This window comes from Cupressus sempervirens, chromosome 7 (genome assembly GCF_028749045.1).
Source record: "Cupressus sempervirens isolate cs-2001-9-10 chromosome 7, ASM2874904v1, whole genome shotgun sequence".
Classification (NCBI taxonomy): domain Eukaryota; kingdom Viridiplantae; phylum Streptophyta; class Pinopsida; order Cupressales; family Cupressaceae; genus Cupressus; species Cupressus sempervirens.
Genome location: NC_143124.1, coordinates 73,898,343 through 73,920,037, shown reverse-complemented (window position 1 = coordinate 73,920,037; position 21,695 = coordinate 73,898,343).

Below are 21,695 nucleotides of genomic sequence, written 5' to 3'. Positions count from 1 at the left end.
TAAGAAAAAGTGATACAGGAGCATCTTGCATTGGAAAATTATTGGGGAAAAAAAAATTGAAAAAGAAAAAAAGGCAAAAAAAAAAAAAAAAAAATTGGAGGAGAGAGAAAAGTGATGAAAATTAGAGGAGAAATAATAAAAAATAAAAAGGAGAAAAGAAAGGAAAAGAGGATTTTTATTTTCGAGGTGCATAGGTGGCATAAATAGAAAAATAAAATAAAATAGTTGTCATTACATTAATCGAGGTGTGTAGGTGGCATCTTAGAAGCTTGTGGAAAGTTTCTTAAATCTTGCATTTAATATTTGTTGTGATCCATAAAGGAAATGTAATTTTCTAATTGGGCCACATGGTGGTGCTTAGTTGTAATTCTAGAAGGTTATGGAAGCTTGAAGAGTAGAAGTTGTGGAAGGAGAAGCTTGAGAAGTGAAAGCTCAAAGAGAAGCTTGAAGAGTGGAAGCTCAAGCTTGAGGAGGAGAAGCTCAAGGAGAAGCTTAAGAAGGAGTAGCTTGGGAAGTAGAAGCTTTGGAAGGAAAGCTTGGAAAGGTGAAAGTTGTGGAAGGTGAAGCTTGGAAAGCTTGGAAAGTTTCACGGTGTGAAAGAGAAGGAGGAAGTGAAGAGTGAGTTTTCCTGAGTCTGTGGACAGAGCGCCGAATGTGAGGCAGTTTACAGTAGGATTGTGATAGACTTGTGAGTGTGTAGACAAAGCACCGGATGTGAGGCAGTTTACACTTGGATCTTGGATTAGGTTTGTGTACCTACATTAGTGGTATTAGAGCAGGAGATCCTGAGTGTACAAGCAGATCACCGAAGTGTGAGGCAATTTGTACCAGGCAAGAAGATTGCCGAAGTGTGAGGCAGTTTGTACTAGGACCTTGGTTGGGTGAATTTTATCAGAGTAGGAGTTCCTGAGTGTACAAGCAGATTGCCGAAGTGTGAGGCAATTTGTACCAGGACCTTGGTTGGGTGAAGTTTATCAGAGCTTGTGGATTGCAAATCCGTTGTCCTAGACTTGTGATTTGGTTCCTGATTGTTCGTGCGAGGTGGCAGGTTGCGATCTGACTTACAAACAATTTGGTTGTCACAAGGAGCATAGGAAGGATTTGTTGTAGAGGATTTACAAAGATCTTGGGAGATGGCTCCGAGAGGATTGGACCCTAAGATGATTGCGAAAATTCATGATATAGTGGAGAGAAATTTTTCTAAGATGTTTTCTCGGTTGGATGATAAATTGGCTAATCAAATTAAGGAGGTTCGTGAGAGAAGATGGCATCGCAAGGTTGAGGTGGAAGAGGTTGGTTTTGCTGATCAGTTTGTGGAGCCTGATGCAGAACCTGCAGAGCAACTAAAGGTTGTTGCTGAAGATATTCCTGACGTTGTTGATGTTGAGACAGAGGTTGGTTTTCATGGTCAGTTGGTTGAGTCTGACATGGATATTGTGGAGCACTCGGTCGTAAATGATCTGATTGTTGGAGGTGAGTTATGTATTGCAGAGCATCTTGTTGTGAGCAATGAGGTTGCTGGTGTTGAGAGTTTGGCATGTGTTGATGGAGATCTACATGGGGTTGTTGATGTGGGGTTTGTTATTGCTGGTATGGACGCACTAGTTGTTGATGTGAATGGGAGTTTGCTAATGAGGCATTACATTCAGTTTGTTCTTGGGCATGAGCTTGTTGATTGGATGGTTGAGATTCTAGTGTTTGATAGAGTAATGTAGATGTGGAAGATTTGCATGGTGGTTTTTTTGTCCCTATTGAGGTGGAAGCCTTTGGTGAAGATGAAGATGGTTGTAGATTTTCTTTTTGGCATCCAAGTGTGGGACACACTTTTCTATCTACCGGGGGAGTCTGATGCAGGAGCATCTTGCATTGGAAAATTATTGGAAAAAAAAAAAAAAAATTGAAAAAGAAAAAAAGGCAAAAAAAAAAAAAAAAATTCTAGAGGAGAGAGAAAAGTGATGAAAATTAGAGGAGAAATAATAAAAAATAAAAAGGAGAAAAGAAAGGAAAAGAGGATTTTTATTTTCGAGGTGCATAGGTGGCATAAATAGAAAAATTAAAAAAAAAGTTGTCATTACATTAATCGAGGTGTGTAGGTGGCATCTTAGAAGCTTGTGGAAACTTTCTTAAATCTTGCATTTAATATTTGTTGTGATCCATAAAGGAAATGTAATTTTCTAATTGGGCCACATGGTGGTGCTTAGTTGTAATTCTAGAAGGTTATGGAAGCTTGAAGAGTAGAAGTTGTGGAAGGAGAAGCTTGAGAAGTGAAAGCTCAAAGAGAAGCTTGAAGAGTGGAAGCTCAAGCTTGAGGAGGAGAAGCTTAAGGAGAAGCTCAAGGAGAAGCTTAAGAAGGAGTAGCTTGGGAAGTAGAAGCTTTGGAAGGAAAGCTTGGAAAGGTGAAAGTTGTGGAAGGTGAAGCTTGTAAAGCTTGGAAAGTTTCAAGGTGTGAAAGAGAAGGAGGAAGTGAAGAGTGAGTTTTCCTGAGTCTGTGGAAAGAGCGCCGAATGTGAGGCAATTTATAGCAGGATTGTGATAGACTTGTGAGTGTGTAGACAGAGCACCGAATGTGAGGCAGTTTACACTTGGATCTTGGATTAGGTTTGTGAGAAGAGCTAGTGGTTGTGGTTTAGAAACAAGGAGGTTGCCTGGTGGCTTGTGAGCACAAGTTGAGATCTCAGAGGTTTCTACTAGAGTGTGGATCTGGGCTAGCTTGGGTTTGGATTGGATCTTGAAAGATCTTGTTGCATTCTTTGTCATGAGTTGGTAAGGGTAGTGTGGCCCTTTGTCAATGGTATCAGAGCGTACCTTCGTCAATGGTATCAGAGCGTACCTACATTAAGAAGTACCAGAGAAAAAGACTACATGGAATACCTAGTTCAATGGGAAGAAAAACCAATTGAAGACAGTTCATGCATTACACAAGTTGAGTTAGATCCTTATGATTCAACTCAGAATAACAAGAATTCTTGATGTGGACATAAGTTCTTATTAACCTCAAGTGTCTGATGCAAGAGCATCATATTTGAGAAATCTTGCATCAACAAAAATATTTTTTGTTTTATGTACTAGTTTTTTGTTCATTAAGTAGTCATTGCTACTTTTTGTTTCATGTCGTGCATAATTGATATCATATCGAGGACCTATCATAGATCCTTATCCAAACTAAACATAGTTTGATGTTTCATATTCCTTGAGTTTTGTCTCATTCTTTGAGATCTATATGTTAGCATGAATGTTAATGGTATTCCTTTGGGGGAGTATCCTAAGAATTCCTATAACACTTGAGGAGATTTTTAGCATGATTGACATGTTGTATTCATAACTGTGTTTGTCATTGATGTCAACATAGCATTATTTCTGTAAAGACTGGTAGAGTAGAAAACAAAGAACAAGATCATATAGACTGGGTATTCATGATTAGGTCAAGCATAACTAATGACATGCGCTACATTGTATCTTGTTTGAAGTAGTTAAGTGCACATATAGAAGATATGTTTGATTTACAGAGGATAGTTTACAGACAAAGTATATGAGAAGCAATTTCTAATGTTTGGATTGTATCTCCTAATAGAGATAGAATCATGATAGACAAAATTAGACAGTGACAATAGACATATTGATGATGACATCAATGAGTGTTCAAGGTCTAAAGTTGCATGTGTGAGAATTTGTAAAGACTATGAGCCAATGATGTTGTGTAATTGTAAAATAATTCATAATCTTAAAGAGGTCCTATTATAAAGAATTGGGAAATTGTCAAGGTTGAATCAAGGAATTATTTTGAGTATATGGTATAAGGGAAGGTTGTTTTCCTTGTGATAATGTGTGTGATTAAAGAGTGATATGCAAAATATTTAGTAAATGTGAGTAAGTGATCCAAGGGATTATTAGATGTGAAGTTCGTGAGCTGGTATTGAGATTTGAAGAGGAGAAGTTTGGTCAAAGGATAGAGAAGGAGATATGCATTTCTATTATTCTACAAGGAATAATACAAATATCAATTGGATGATGAGTTCAGTGGTCTTGCCCCTAAATTTGTTTGGACAGTGGGTCTATCCACCTTGTACAACTCCTAATAGGGTTGGAATCTCCTAGTAGGGATTCAAAGTCTCCTAACAGGGATTGATGTGTACTAAATGAATTTCATTGACTCCTAATAGAGTCCATCCTCTAACAAGGAACATTTATATTAGAACATCATTTTGTGGGTAACATCTGCACTGGGGTTTTCCTCTGATCAAGGGTTTCCCTAGTTAACATATATTGTGTTATTGTGTATGATTATCTTCTTATGGTTGTTGATTACATTTTTCACATGCTTAAAGGTTAATAACATTAATAAGTGTTTTAATAGTTGGATAATTGATTCACCCCGCCCCATAATTATCTTGATAGACTTTATTTTCCTATCAAATCATCAGGTCCTTGAAGAAAAAACCTAACAAATTTGGGAGATCAATGGTGGGTCACTTCAAAAAGGATAGTCCTAAGTGTGATGAAGCTAATTTTGATATTTAGAAGTGGAGTTCATTGGTGAGATATCGTAATTATGTACAAAACATAACATTGAGTTTTTAGATCCAGAGTCTTCTTGTTGAATACAAAAGAATAAACCTACTAATGCAAGCACAAGTTTAAATAGATTAGATTCGATGAAGACAAGAAGATCAAAAAAGGAATTGCTCTACTTATGAAAATAGAGTCAGAAGGTATGAAATTTTTTGTTTGTTGGACATGTAAAGAATTTGGTCATTTTTATCCAAATGTCCTAAGAGAGTAAGGAAAACTAGAAAGGATTCACTTTCAGGTGATGATGATGAATTTAAATAAAGTATGGAAAGATTCTTGAATGATAACTTAATGATGATGAGCTTGAATTGATTGAGAAAGAAGAAGTGATGGAAGAAACAACTTTAGTAGCTATTATTGATCATGAAGAAGAAGATAATTCTAAACCTGTTAGAGAGAATATTGCAGTTTTCTTTGAGACTAACAATGATTTGTAGAATGATGTAAAAATTGTTGAGAAAAGAAAAATATAGAGATCAGAACCAAGAAAAGAGTTAAGAGTTGAGTCAGAAACTCCTACATAAAACATAAAGTTGACAAAGAATCACCCTAAGAATCAGATTATTAGAAGTAAAGACAAAAGAGTGATGACAAGAAACATAGTACATGAGGAACTATGCTTTATCTCTCAAGTTGAACCAAAGAGTGCAGATGAGGCATGCAAGGATGTTCATTGGATTCAAGCAATGAAAGAAGAGCTAGATCAGATTGTGAAGAATGGTTTCCTAGACCTAAAGATAAGAATGTCATAGGGACTAAATGGATATTCAAAAATAAAATGACTGAACAAGGAAAAGTTGCCAAGAATAAAGCTAGACTGGTATGGAAAGGATATTCATAGCAAGAAGGTACAGATTATGAAGATACTTTTTCCCTTGTTGCCGAAATGGAAGCAGTAAGAATGTTCTTGGCTTATGCACCAAATAAAAAGTTCAAAGTGTATAAGATGGACGTAAAGTCAATATTTTTGAATGGAGAACTTGAAGAGGAAGTATACATTGAGCAGCCTAAAGGAATTCCTTTGATAGAAGAAAAGGACATGGTATGCAGATTGAAGAAAGTACTATATGATCTAAAGCAAGCACTTAGAACCTAATATGCAAGACTAGACAAGTATTAGACAAAATCAAAATTTACTAAAGGTGCAGAAGATAGTAACTTGTATTTGAGAGAAATTGAGAATGGATTGTTGATCATTATAATTTTTTATTGACATAATCTTTGCAGGAAATAATGAAGCAAGTAATAAGTTTTCCAATGAAATGAAGAATGAGTTTGAGATGAGTATAATTGGTGAGATGAAGTTTTTCTTAGGTTTACAAATTGTGCAAAATAGTGATGGTATTTTCATATCACAAGCTAAGTATTGAAAATATTTGGCATGGAAAGTTGTGAGCCTATTGGTACACCTGTGATAATTGGTCATAAGTTATCTAGCAAAGATGAGGCAGCTATAATTGAGTAGAAGAAGTATAGATCTATGATTAGAGGTTTGCAATATCTAACTCAAACTAGACCAGATATAACAAATGTAGTTGGAATAGTAGAAATTTTTCAAGTTGATCTTAAGGAATCTCATTATGTAATAGTAAAGAGGATATTTAGATATCTAAAGGGTGTGCCTGATTATGGATTATGGTATGATATATAAGTGATTTTACTTTATGTACATATATTGATGCAGATTGGATAGACAGTATGGATGAAAAAAAGAGAACTTGTGGTAGAGCATTTTTCCTTGGAGGAAGATTGGTTTCTTGGATAAGCACGAAACTAGACTGTATTTCACAGAACACAATAGAAGCAAAGCATGTAGTAGTCACAAACAATTCCAATCAGATCATGTGGATGAAGCAGATGCTAAAGGACATTGGAATATAATTTTTAGAACTTGTTATCATATATTGTGATAACACAAGTACACTAAGTATGTCTAAGAATCATGTGTTGCATTCTAAGACTAAGCATATATAAGTATCATTTTTTGAGATAGAAAGTTGTAGAGAAAGAAATCATATTGGAGTATGTAAATACAAAAGAGAAAATTGTAGATATATTTACAAAGCCTTTTCCTAAAGATACATTTGAGCATTTGTGATTTATTCTTGGGGTTATGCCCCTTCCTACTTTTAAATAGATGATGCAAAGATTGCGTCAGCCCAGTGATACATAGCACTATTATTTGACTGGACTGAATGTTGATGCTTCCTATATGAGGGGAGTATGTGAGATGAGCAAAGTCATCAAGGACTCTTGGTAGTTAGTATAGAATAGTGTCTTCAGACACTTAGGCTGATTAAAGACTTGAAGTAGATGATTGACATAATGAATCCTTTGTCATTGATGTCAATGGGGGAGAAGTATGTATGAAAAACATCTTCTAATGAGGGAGAGAATGTGTACATGAAAGACATCTCCTATGTATGTATGGGGGAGAAGTGTTATAATGGATGATAGTGATTGATATCAATGGGGAGAAACATTGAATTGGGAAGAAGTTATGAACAATTTATTTCCATCCATGTAAGATTATGAAAACACAAATGAAGGAGTTGTTCTTGTAAGTGAGAAGTGTGAACAACTGATGTTAATCCTAAGAAACATGTACATGTAGAGTAGTGTTCCAATGAGTTTTAGATTTGATTGATGAAGAAGATTTTAAAAGAAGAGAACGACAGCAACAACAATAGAGCTTCAATTGATATTCTTGGAACTTAGATGTTTTTCATCTACATTGCCATCAATACCAAAGGGGGAGATTGTTAGCATAAATGTTGATGGTATTCCTTTGGAGGAGTATCTTAAGAATTTTTAGAACACTTGAGGAGATTTTTAGCACAATTGACATGTTGCATTCATGATTGTGTTTGTCATTGATGTAAACATAGCATTATTTTGGTTTAGGACTAGTAGAGTAGCAGATAGAGAATAAGGTCGTACAGACTTAGTATTGATGATCAAGTTAAGTTTAGTTAAGGACATGTTATACACTATATCCTAATGAAGTGGTTAATTGTACATATAGAGAGTCAAAGACAGGTAGAAGATATGTCTAATTTATAGAGGATAGTTTATAGATAGAGTACCTAAGAAGTAGTTTTTTATGTTTGGATTATATCTTCTAATAGATATAGAATCATGATACACATAGTTAGCCAATGATAATAGACACCTTGATGATGATGTCAGTGAGTGTACAGGGTCTAAAGTCACATGTGTGAGAATTTGTAAAGACTATGAGTTGACAGTGTTGCGTAATTGTAAAATAATTAATTATCTTAAAGAGGTCCTATAATAATTAATTGGGAAAACCTCATGGTTGACTCAAGGAATTATTTTGAGGATATGGTATAAAGGAAGGTTATTTTCCTTGTGATAATGTGTGTGATTCAAGAGTGATATAAAAAGTATTTAGTAAATATGAGTAGGCGACACAAGGGATTATTAGATATGAAGTTGGTGATCTGGTATTAAATATCTGAAGAGTAGAAGTCCACTCAGAGGATAGAGAAGGAGATATACATTTCTATTATTTTTCAAGGAATAATATAGAGATTAGTTAGATAGTGAGTTTAATGGTCTTTCCTCTAAATCTATTTGGACAATGGGTCTATCTACCTTCTACAACTCCTAACAGGGTTGAAATCTCCTAACAAGGATTCAAAGTCTCCTAATAGGGACTGATATGTACTGAATGAATTTCATTGACTCCTAAAAGAGTCCATCCTCTAATAAGGAACATTTATATTAGTAAATAATTTTGTGAGTACCATCCCCACTAGGGTTTTCCCTCCAATCAAAGGTTTCCCTAGTTAACATATCTAGTGTTATTATGTATGAGTATCTTATTATGGTCAAGATGATTATATTGTTCACATGCTTAAAGGTTAATAAGGTTGATAAGTATTTTCATAGTTGGATAACTAATTCCACCCCCGCCCCCCACCCCCCCCTCTCAATTATCTTCATGGACTTTACTTTCTAACATTCTACTTCTTGCAGTTTTCATCTAGTGAGGCACATTATTTCCTTTTGCAAGATTTCTTATATTGATGTGGTATTGCCATAGTTGTGAGCCAAATACTAACTTGTGTTTGTGCATATCCCTAAGAGCATATGATCTTAAGTTATCCTTTTCTTGGGTTTTGGTTTACTCTTGTAGGGCTAGAGCTATAATGTAATTAAATTCTTGACTAGCCAACTTGTGGCTTAGCAAGCTATATAAGAAGCTTGGTTAAATGTAGGATAGTAGCATTGGATCAATCATCTTGGAGATGGGAATTAGAGGATGTGAGCATGGACTCTAATTTTATAATTTTCTTGGTATAAGGTAGCAAATCAGAAGGCCTCAAAGTCATGCATGTTATTTTCTTTCTATGTGAAATAAACTAATTACACCTATTATATGTTGCATTTGGCCTCTTATTACTTATTGATTATCTAAGTAAAAGGTTCCATGTGTACCTCTTAGAAAGGGTATCTTAGAATTTCCTCCTTCAACATTCTATCCTTGCATCAAATTATTGGAGAAAGGAGATCAAAGTGTGAATTTTTCATAGAGAAAAGAAGAGTCAGGTGAATTGAGAAACATAGAAAAAGAAGAAGAAAGAGAGGAGTAAATCAGCTAGTCAAGAGAACGTAAAAAAGAGATTAGAGAATAGATATAAAAAAGAGACTAAGCAGAAAAGAGATATGAACAAGAAAGTAGTATTATACCTAACAAATCAATTTGTACTATTATTTTCTAACCATTATAGTAGAAAAATATCTAAACTAAGTGGACCTAACAAGTATGTGAAATCCTATATAGTAACATCAATTAGTGGTGTTTATAATTCCTTTAGAGAAGGCCACTCTTTAGAAAAGATCAAGGAGTGATAAGGTCTAGAAGATCTTTTGTTGTAAATCCTCTAATAAGGTCACATTAACAATGTGTATGTAAACCTTTAACAAGGTTGGCTCCTAGTAGAGCTCACAAAGAGTGAAAATTTTGGGTTGCTAGTCCCAGGTGGTTTTTCCCTTTACATGGTTTCCATGTTAAAAATCTTGGTGTCAAATGTGTGAATGTCATTATGTTGCAAGTTGATTTACATGATATTTTCATTTTAATGCAACTCGATAACAACTAAGTTAATGGTCAGTGATAACTAAGTTTTATATTGGCAGCCAGTTATAGCAGAATAGTGAGTGAACATTTTGGATTTAAGTGATTAAGTGAGTTAATTGATCTATTGAATGAGTATACTGAGTGAATGCTTATGGTGATTATGAAGTTTTTTTGGTATTAACCCTTCCCCTCCCCCACCCATCAGCTATCTAACTATTGGTATCAAAGCACAGTGCTTGGAGAAAAAAGTTCAAGGAATTTGAGTTAAAGATGACAAGATCTATAAGAGAGAGGTACCAAATATGAACAAGGAAAATTTATTAGCATCACAAGACATAATGAGGTTGCACTTATCTAAAATTGGAGATAATATCGCTGACTAGTTGGATCATGAATATGATGCACTTCCTACCCCTATGACAATGGAACAAATGAAAAAGAAGAGGAACCATAATAGTTTGATGATTGAGATTGCATATGCTCTTCATGATGTCAACCTTGATGATTCAAGAACTACACTATTGAACTATCGTTATGCATGATGCTAAATGGCAGGAATTCTTGCGAACTCCTCTCTTGAAAAACTAATTTTGTGAATCAACTCCAGGGTTCTGGGTTGATCTTGCGACCTACTAGAATCCATTCAATTGAAGATCAATGTGATTGTTCACAAGGAGGCCTTTGCTGGTTCATTTTGATTTCAGATGAGATGAAGAATATGCATGCTGCTTCAAAATAACACACAAAAAAGAGCTATTTTTTTTTATTTTTTATGTTTTTATGAATGCAATCTAACAATGCAACTAGTATGAATTCCTATTCTAACAGGAGGATTAGCAAAGAAAATAACAAAACTTGAAAGAAAATAACATGAAATTGAAATTCCTAATGGACATAAGCTATGGAAAATGACACGTCTAAGAGTTAAGCTTTCAAAGAAATCGGTAGATAACCAATCAAAGAAGGAGCAGTGGTTCTCTAATTCCACTAATACAATCATGGGTAATAAACTTAGTGATTGTATGATGTTTCACCCTTCATCAAATCACAAGGCCACAAAAAGTGTGCTCATGCAAGATGAAAAGTTATACATGCACAATTCGATGATTTCTTCTCAAGCTAGTTATGCAATGGAATTTGTCAAAACCATAACAAACACTAGAACTAATGAAATGCACAACCAAAAACAAAGCAATAAACCTTTGGCTCAATCATAATCCCATGAACATAAATTCACAAAAAGTATGACACATTCAGGCAATAGTTACTACACTCCAAATGCAAGAAAGCATAATTTTATTGCAAAATAATGGCAGCCCCAATTACATATTACAATGGAGTATTTATAATAAATTGTCTCCTCAATTTGTGTTGATAGTGAGAGATATCTTCATGCAATAAAATGTTTTTAATTTAATAAAACAATCTAATTATATACAAAATAACAATCTAGTTGGTGCTAAGCATGACTCCATCCATTTTTTATTCATTAATTGGATGCATGAGCCATTACATGTTTAAAAACAAAGAACTATGAGAGAAGAAAGAATGAGAAATCTTTGAGTCGAAGTGGAAGTGTCTGGAAGTGCTAAAAATAGAAGTTGATCCTTCACTAGGCATTTGTTAGAGTTAAACTACCATCAAAATGCATTTTCAATGCATGGAAAGCTCTATTTGTGGATCTATGGACTTGTGCACCTACAGAGTTGTGGACCTACGGAGATGCAAACCTCAAAATGATCCAAAAATCTCAAAAATTTACTAAGTGTCAAAATTGAAATTCTACAATCTGGGTTTTGTTCCCCTTCATCTCAAAGCTATGTTTGGATGTTTGCCTTTTAATTTCTCTATCATCTTAGTAATTTTAGTTGCATCCAATAAATCTAAAGCCTCATATTTTTCCTTGACCTTCTGCCTATAATTGTCTACCTCAATTCAGGTTTCAACAAAATCCCTGAGTTGGTATCCAATTCTAAAGGAGCTTCTTCTATTTTGAAAGCTATCTTTGTCACTAGCACCTTCCTCAAAAATCTTCTTAAAACTTTCTACTACTGCCTCTATAGGTAATAACTTCTCCTGTTCTTCATCTTCAAAAATCCTTAAGCAAGCATCGTTGTAATGCTTCTCTGCTTCTAAAATTTTCTCTTGGGCTTGATCCTTGAGCCTATGAATTTCCGCATGTAATGTTTCCATTACTTTATTACTATCCACAATATTTTCTATCTAATCATCAATTAAATCTAACTCTTTCATAGTGTATACATCTACCAAAATTATGTACCTTTGCCCCTTTATTGCCTACAAAATTTGTAAGTCCTTGCTCTAGGCCCTTACCTCATCCATAATACTAAAGTTCTACTTCAAAATTGCCACCATTTTATTCATGTTCTCGTGTGTAGCATGCAATAACTTCAGGTTCCCTTGGATTATCAAAATTCTCTTATCCTTAAAACTTTCTCACCGCTATTGACAGGCTTTCAAAAATGGATCTACATGTATAGCTCCCCCATCTCTAAGAATAGTGTTCAATGTATCCTTGGGGTGATTAGGATCAAGTAGACCAACCACTTTGGCTAAATATCCCCTCAAGATCTCATTTTATCATTGAAGTGTTCAAAGTTTGACCTCCTCCTATTCCATGCTCCTAAATACCTCCTTAATTCCCATAGTCACCATTAATTGGGTTGTATCCCATGTAGGCCTCCCAAACATAAACTCTTTGATTTAAAAGTCATGGAGACCAAGGCTTTCTACACTTGTGTCTTCAGGAGGAACAGCCACTTGTGTGAACAACTCATGGTCCCATGTATTATTGACAAATGCCAACGGTCTTGCCTCATGTAACAGGGACTCAGGTTTTTTCAAAATCTTAGCAATCTTAAAAATGTCCTCCTCATCAGCACGGAATTGAGGTTTGGTACTCCTCATTACTTTTTTCTAGAGCCATCTTGGGATGTGCTCAGCTGAAGACCTACCTCTCGAGGATGAAGGAGTATGCTTAGCCACCTCCTTCCCCTTATCACTCCTCCTCAAAGTTGTTTCCTTTTGTGAGGACGCTCCTTCTGTGATCTCTATCTCAATAGACCCTGCAACTTGCACCTCAGTGTCTTGGAAAGGTGGTCGAGAATATTCTACCATTTTTCTGTCCTTCGACAATTCATTAGCTACCATTTTTTCTAGTTCCTCCTCTTATGATGGTTCCTTTTGAACCTATTCTTCTTCTAAACTCTATTGCAGAGGAGTAACTGAGCCTTTATCTACCACCATGATTTGTGGTGGAAATAGGGGAGTAAGATCAGGACCCTGTGAGTCTAGCAACATCTGCATCTAGTCTTCTTTTGGGGTTCACCTATAGGGGTATCCCTGATCTTGTGCCCAACTAGCTTTGTTCCCATAAGCATAAAATCAAAATCTAACATTTTGAAAATGGCATCACCTACCTCACTCTACTCATCCACCCATTGTTGTACTTTATCTTCTACATAAGAGACTTCCAAGGGTCCTACTTGGGTAGATGGTGATGTGCCTGTGGTACTCCTTCTCCTTTCCTACTCTATGGCTCTAGCTAGCCAAGTTCTTCTCTATAGGGGCACTTGTTCCTCTTCATCTTCTTCTTCTTCTTCTTCTTCCTCTTCTCCCTTTGGAATGGTTTCAGGAATAGACAAGAAGGGCACCATTTTCTTGGTCACCCTTTGCCTTTTCTTCATTCGACTCTTAATCCTCTTTTGTTTTGTAGAGGTAAAAGGGGATGTTGGCTCTTCTTGTGAAGGAGGAATGAAAACCTATTGACTCTCTCCCTCTTTTGATTGGTTGGGCACAAAGGGAGGCAATTGAGGGTCATCCTAGACTTGAGCAGCTCCAATATCCTCGGACCCTTGTACACTCTCTTCCTGTTGCTAGGAAGTTGCTTGCACTTCACCCTATTCTATTTCAATCCTTTGAGGGGAGGTCCCCTTCCTCTTCTTCTTTCCTTTCATCTCTGGGCTGCAAAGGTAGGAATTGTAACTTTCTTCCCTCTACCTTTCTCTAGGTGGGCTTGAGCATGAAAGATTATGATGTTAGGTACTGGATCAAGTTGAAAAGGCTTTGTGACCCAATTCTTTGTCATTCTGACAACATCTCTTGTCTGATAGAAAATATCATCGCCCTCCTCCTTTTCAACCTCAGCATTCATGATGGGTCTCTCTCCAAATTTGTTAGAGTTGAATAGGGGGTCCAACAGATCCCCAGAATCTTGTTGTCTTATTTCCTCTAGAATATTTAGTTTAAGAGCCTCCTCTACTAAATACAAAGTCATCCTATAATAGTACCTTATGTGGATATCATAATCATTTGTTGCATTCATCCAATGGTCTTCAATGGCATCCTCATGATGGAATTCTTTACCATCCAAACTCTCCACTTTGCCAATGTTATCAAAATAGGGTTGGGGAGAGTTGTATTCATCTAAGGGATAATGTTCCCACTCCCACTCAAAGGATGGAATATCTTGTTTTTGTTTCACCTAGTATGGTCTTATGACTAGGGGCCATGTCCAAAATGGTCTCCTCTACATCCTGACCCTATCATAAGTAGGGTCAATCTACCATGCAATCTCTAGCAAAACTAGTTTATCACTTGGATATCTACGGAGTTTCTTAGGTTTGACAGAGGCACCAGCTACCCGTAGATACATGAATGTCTTAAACTGGATGTAATAGTCTCCAAGAGTTGTTATCTATGCTTTTGCCTCATCAAATAATCTCTTTGCATAATCACCCTCTATGAATCGTATGACTGCAAAAATGAATGCATCATTTACGATTATGTACTCCTTGCTCTATGCTAAGAGCTTCTTCTTGACCAGTTGAGGGTAGATAATGTAGGGCTAGGCATTAGGATCCTGCATATTGCCTCTTTTGTACAAACTAGGGTAGTTTGTTGCCCTTACTACTAGAAGATATACCATATAAGAAGTCATATAGAACTTCTTCTTATCTTTGACTGCCCCCAATTGCTCACACAAGTTTTCACTTCATGTGGTGGGCCAGTCTAGTGGCATCTTTGTCGTCTTGATTCTCTCAATATAGTTGACCATAAAAGTGCTAAGGTGGCCAGCTGCTAGCAGACCCATGACTCTACTCAAAAGAATGATAGAATAACCAATATCCTCCTTCATGTATCCTCTAGTCATGTCCACCTTTCATGTGACCCTACCCAGAGCAGTCTTCTTAATGAGATAGGAGGATTGGATGATTTTCAATGCCTCTTTTAGGTGCTCCCTATACCACCTCTTCACTGCTTCACAGGAGAGTCTTATGAATTGATCTATCCTCAGGAGATGGAAGACCCTTTCAATGTTGTCAGGTTGGAGGTCAAGAACCATTTCTCCTATCACACTCTTCACCACTCTTTCTTTAGGAACAAAGTATTGAGCTAGTGTCATGATCAACTCTGTTGATTGCACTAATACTAGATGCAAAGCTGCGCTTAGCAACCCTAACCAGATTAAGGTAGATACTAGAGGAGATCTCTCTGTAGGTTTGTTGCAAATTCTAAGGAACTCTCTCAAGTTAGTATGACCCAAATTAGTGTCTTTGATTTCTGAAAAGTCATCTTGGAACCTCAACTTTGATGGCATGCCTTGGAACTTAGGTGCCATTTTCTCTCCAGATGTGGATGCCATTATATCTATATGACACAAGAACGGCATTTATTAGTTCAAAATAATGAAAGCATAGAAATAAAAATGCAAAAGCATTCAATTATTTATTGATGAAAAACAAAATTAAAAAATAAGATGCTCAATTTTGGTGCTTTTTTTAATATTATTTTATTTTTATTTATTTATTTATTATTATTTTTATTTTTTTTTATTTTTTTTTATTTTTTTTAGGGCTTTCCAAAGTGTGGCATGGAAATGAGTGTGTGGCACAGGCCACGATGGTGGTGCACGTAGCACTTTGTGGCACATGTAGCGCAAGGTGGCACGTACGGTGCAAGGTGGTGCACGTGCAAGGCACAATTTCACAGGGTTCATAGGAGAAACTACATGATGAGGAGTGTGAAATGGAAGATGCACAGAGGATGCACGTTGCATGAGTCATGTGTGACAAAGTGGGCCACAGTGAAGGTCGTGTCCATAGGTGTGTGGAGTGTGGCGAGCAAGTGGAGCATGGTGCAGGTGATGCACAACAGGTGAGTGAAGCCTAGCACAAGTGTACGATGCAAGGATGAGGTGAGGATGAGGTGCACACATGGAGCGTGGTGTAGGCACATGACATGGGTGGTGCGTGCATGGGAAGTATGAAGCAGCAATGTGGAGGTGCACACTACGCCATGGTGTGGACAACATGGAGCATGCAAGATGCGAGTGTTTTACACACCTTAATGTAGGTGTGAAGCTGGAGTGTAGAGCATAGATTATCACTAAGAAATTCAAGAAATGAAAAAACAAAGTGAGGAGGTATGTGTGGGGTGGGGTTTTTATAACCCCGCCCACCTTGGGTAGTGTGCAGTGCACAGTGTGCAAATGTGCAGCTACGCATTGCACATCACCCAAGGCAGACTGCGCACTTGCGCACCATGTAAGGTCTGTGCTTTTTTTTTTTTTGGAATTTTATATTTTTTGTCTTTTTCCAATTTTCTAATTTTTTAGTTTTTCAATTTTTTCAATTTTTTACTTTTTCAACTCTTTGAAATTCCTAGATCCCGAATTGTGAGTTTAGGGATCCAAAAAAAGTAGGGGGTCCCCATTCCTAGTGAGGAATGGGGCGTATGTTGTGGTTCTACACCAATGCTAAACAAATGTGGGACTAATTGGAACTTGTACATGGTTGGATCCAAATGTGAGAAGAGTTCAAATTGAAAGTCTTACAGGCAAGTTTGATGATAGAAAAATGAAAGAAGGTAAAAATGTTGTACAGTATGTGAACTGAATCAAGGAAGTGGTGAGTGCCATAAAATCCTATGGAGGAGTTATCAATGACTCTGAAATTGCAAATTAAGTTCTTTGAACTCTTCTTCCTATTTATGCTATCGACATTTCTATAATTAAAGAAGTGAGGATCATGCCTGCTAATGTTTTGACACTTGAAAGTTTAGTTGATCAGTTAACTACATTTGAGTTGAGGAATTTTGAAAATAGTATGGTTACAATTGGAAATTCTTTTAAATCGTCACTAACCATTGGAAATTCCAAGAAAGCAAAGAAAAGCAACGAAGAAAGTGAATCTAAATTTGAGGATGATCTAGATGAACTTGAAGCATTGCTAGTGTATCATCTTAAAATGGAACTACTTCCATGTTAAGAGTGTTTAGCCCTCTAATTAAATAGCCTAGGGTCATGTCAAGTGCCTTGAATGGTTCCTTGGCTTAGATCTGGCATTTTTCCCCCTTTTCCACTTTCTTTTTGCACTTTTCTAGCATTCTAGACTAAAATCCTGAGATTCTTGACTTTTGGGTCAACGATGACCTCAAAGTCAAGGTTGACCTTGATCTTGACCTAGGTCAAGGATGACCTTGACCCTGACCTAGGTCAGATTCAACCTCAACCCTGACCTAAGGTCCAAATTTTAAGGTTCCATGATTTTTAGATGTCGAGTTTTAGAAAGAATTATTTTCTCACTTTCGGGTTTACTGTTTTTGGTCTCCGAAATGGTAAACTCTTAAATAGTATTTAATCTAGGTCTGTCTCTAGGGGTAAGGGCCCAATGGGAATTTAGTTCTCATATGTCAACCTCTCTTGGATTTTATGCCCTAGATCTCTATATAAGGAAGCCTTCCTCTCTCATTTGATCCATCTACTATCTATGATCTATGATCAAGCATCTGTTTTCATAATGAAGCTCTCAAGTACAAGCAAGCATTCAAGCATTTAATTCATCAAGGAGATCCATTAGTAGTGATTGAAGGATTCAAGCTCTATGGAGCCCTCTTGTTGAAGATTCATCTATTTCCATTCAAGCCTCTTCCTAATCCAAGATCCATTCAAGATTGGTGTTGAAGACCTAAGACAATTGATTTGAGACATCCTACATTTATTTCTACATTCATTTGGAGCATACCTACTTATGTATTCAAGGATTCAAATCCTCCACAAGGATTTCAACATAAGCTAGGTGAATAGTTCCATTTACTTTGTTTGTGCATATTTCAATTTCAATTACATTTCAAGGTTGATTCCAAACTAGGGTTTGACCAAGGCAAACCTCCCATCCAAACAAGAAAAAACTTTTTCTTGCATATACAATACATGAAAGTTAATTAAAGTGCATATTTGGATACCCTTTTTACCAAACTTGCGGGATCTATGAATAGAAATTTCATCAGAGCAGTGCAAGTCCAGGTCGACTTTTTGGGTCAAAATTGTGTGCCTCAAGGTAAGATTGTGCCCCACTATCTAGGTCAAGGTCGACCTACCCTCAAAAAAGAAAAATATTTCTAGGTTTTGTAGAACTCATAGTTTTGGTTTAGGTTCATGAAAATCAACATTTTTTGAGACTATTTAATAGGTTTTTAAGTCAATTCTTTTTCAAAGGTAAGTACCTTTTATTTCTTCATTTGAATATTAGTCTCCTATATTTACATCCCATATCATAAGAATTTGAATTCATGTATAAAGTATGGGTTTAGGGTCTCTTTCATGTGCATTATTCTAAACCCTATTCATCTCCATATTTTATCCTATACATTTTGGTGAACCCGACATGCTTATCCTCTTTTCCTTTGTGGAATTAGATGCCTTGTTGTGTTTTATGGTGTTAGATTTCCTTTCTTATTATCTTGTGCATACACCTTCACTATACAATTTGGTGAATCCAACAAGCTTACACCCTCTTTTTTATAGAACTAGATGCCCTATTGTATTTTTGGTGTTAGATATCTCTTCATATTATCTTGTGTGTTCACCTTCATCTTACATTTTGGTGAACCCATGATAGACAACTCTTTATTTTTGGTGTTAGATTTGCATCTTGTGTTAGGTCTTGCATGTTTATAATAGATTTATTTTATATAATCTTGCATTTATATTTCAAAAATACAAAAAAAATTGTAAAATTTCTTTAAAAAATACAAACAGATTTCCATTTTTCATGCTTTTAGTGTTACTTTGTGTTCAACATGTATGATTCTTGTTTTGAATACTTTGATGAAGCTTTTATTGTACAAGAGGATAGAGCCCTTAATTAGGGACATGGAAGTAAGGATGAAAATTGTTTGAATGAGATCTCCATTGATCCTATTCCTATTTCATCTTCCTCTACAACCTTTTCAATTGACCTTTACCATAGGGTGTATCAATGGTTGCCTTCATGTTCCACTATTTGCAATATTGATAAACCTAAAATGATATTTCCTAGTGTATGTGATGTTTCTTTGTTCTCTTTTGAATTACCTTGTAAGGATATATTAGAGAAAGAAGATGACCTTAATCTATCTCTTCATGGAGATGAGTTGAGGATTCATGTTAATTCTTTTCCTAATATATGTCCTTTCTATGAGCCTACTTTTGAATATAATTTACCTTCTTCCCCCTCTAGTGATCAATATTTAGTGATTTATGGTGCTCCTAAAATGTTCTTTACTAATAGGGATGATAATCCTCCTATTTGGGTTGAACCTTTGGATTTGGATGTTGATTACTCTCTTCCTCATGAAACCATTATGGATGATCACTTGGATAAAGAAATTGATTTATCCCCTCCTCGTGAAGAATCTTTGATACAAGAGGGTGATTTATTAATGGATTACATATATTCATACATGATGATAACTCTTTTTCTAGCACACACTCCTCTTATGTAGACATTATAAATGGTTTACCTTCATTTGAGATTCCTTCTAGTGATAAGGCATTAGCGAAAAATGATATGAATTCCCTTAATACTCTTAGTGATGATCTTATGGAGAACCAAGATTCTACCTCATCTCCTCTTAGGATGTCTTCTTTGCTTCCTTCTTGTGAATATTTTAAAGTGATGAGACAACTAACATGGTTTATCCACAACCTTCATTGACTACGAAAGGTTGTCCTTGCATTGCTATCAAAGGTAAATCTATGGAGTCTTTGGAGTCTTTCAATGACCAAAGTTCTATAGCCCACACATATCATACAAGGAGTAACCTTCAACCTAATCTGGAAATTTCTATTTCATTGCCACCTTCTCAAACCCATTCTTCCTCCTCCACCCCATCTACCTAGGAAGGAGTATGATTTAATAAACTAATTGCAAAATACCTCTGACAAGATTTATTTATGGGAGCTTATTCAAACTTCCCCTATTGGAAATATTATGATAGGCTAAGTTACTGAGAGGGGAGGGGTGAATCAATAACCAATAGAACTTTATCCTTAATTAGCAATTAATCCTTCATGTATATTCTGATCTATTTGTATGCATGAGAAACTAAAAACATGAAAGCATATACAATATTTTAACGCACAAGATTTGGTGACCCGAAAACCTTTCAAAATAGAATGTAAAATTGAGATGGGGATGATACCCACAAGCTTTAGTACTAGAGTATAAAATTGGCCTATTAAGGCTTACAATGATCACTTCTGATGATCTGCCCTGTTAGGAGCAAAATGGACTGCTAGGTCCACCTTGCAAAAGGATTTTTAAACATACAATGAAATATGCACTTGTAAAGATATTTACACAAAACTGTTAGGTCTACCTTTTTAAAGGATTTGACTGATCCACCTGTTAGGATGAAGCAATAATTGATCTCTAATCTACAACTTGGTTTGCTAAATGAGATTTCTCTGAGTGTACAAATCACCTTGTTGTGATTGATAAATCTTTGTTGCTCCTTATACTATTGTAGCCTTTGTAATTCACTCTTCTCTACTTAATATATTTGTTCCATTACATTACATTGAATGTGATACAATACATTACATATATACCAATCCAATTACACAATTACAAAGTCAGCCAGAATACAAGTTTACACAAATACTACAAAGTTGGCCAAAGTGTAGAAACTCAGGTTCTGAAGACTGACTCGGTGAGGTTCTGATACTCGGCATCCACTGTCAATGCTTGGCATCATCATGCACTTGGTAGACATAGAAGCTCAGCCCAGATTGATCACTTCCAAGTAGTCTTGAACTCGGTCTGCACTAGTGACTCAGCAAATACTATGAAACTCAACATATAAACTAAAACATTTGATTCTCTCTACATAGCTCAATCAACAGCAGAGTCTCTGTGAGCTAGGTATAAAATGAGTCACTTGGTTAGCACTGAGTGGCTCGGTTAATAGTGGACTTGCATTATGTCAACTGTGAACTTGGTAAACACTGCAAGACTCGGTTTACACTGCAAGACTCTGCATACACTGAGATGCTCTATTTTCACTACTAATCATCAACTTTGTAGTGACTACTCAGTGCAAACTAAAATCTATCCAAAGGACTCAGTCGCAACTGTAGAGCTTGGTAACAACTAAAATGCTTGGTTAACACTATTAACTATACAATATGCCTAGTATAGTATTACAATTTGAATAAGTGTACGTCACTAATAACAAACATGACTGGAATGTCAACAATCTCCCCCTTTGGCATTAGTGACAAAAACACTTATCAATCAAAATTGAATTCAAGAATGTTCAAGAACATCTTTATTCATCACCTTATTTCTTCAACTTGGTAGAGTATACTATTTTTGAGATTTTTCAAATTTGGTTTTGTAAAAGATACATTTTTGTATATGGTAATGCTCCCCCATATGTAATTTATAGTATACTATACATACAATATACATTTTCTCTACAATCTACAATTTTCTTTCAGTTTTCTCCCCCTTTCTCCTTATATCTTCTCACATCTTCTTCCCCTTATAGCTTCTCGAATCTTCTTCTCACCCTTTTTGACATTAATGCCAAAGATTTATGCTATTTATTTACATAGTAATGCCAAAATGTGAGAAGAAATCTGAATGTACCTTTAGGATAAGCACCAAAGTATTGTCCCAATTCTCTTGCAAGACCTTGCATGTGTGCAATGCAACCTACACTTCTGCTGACA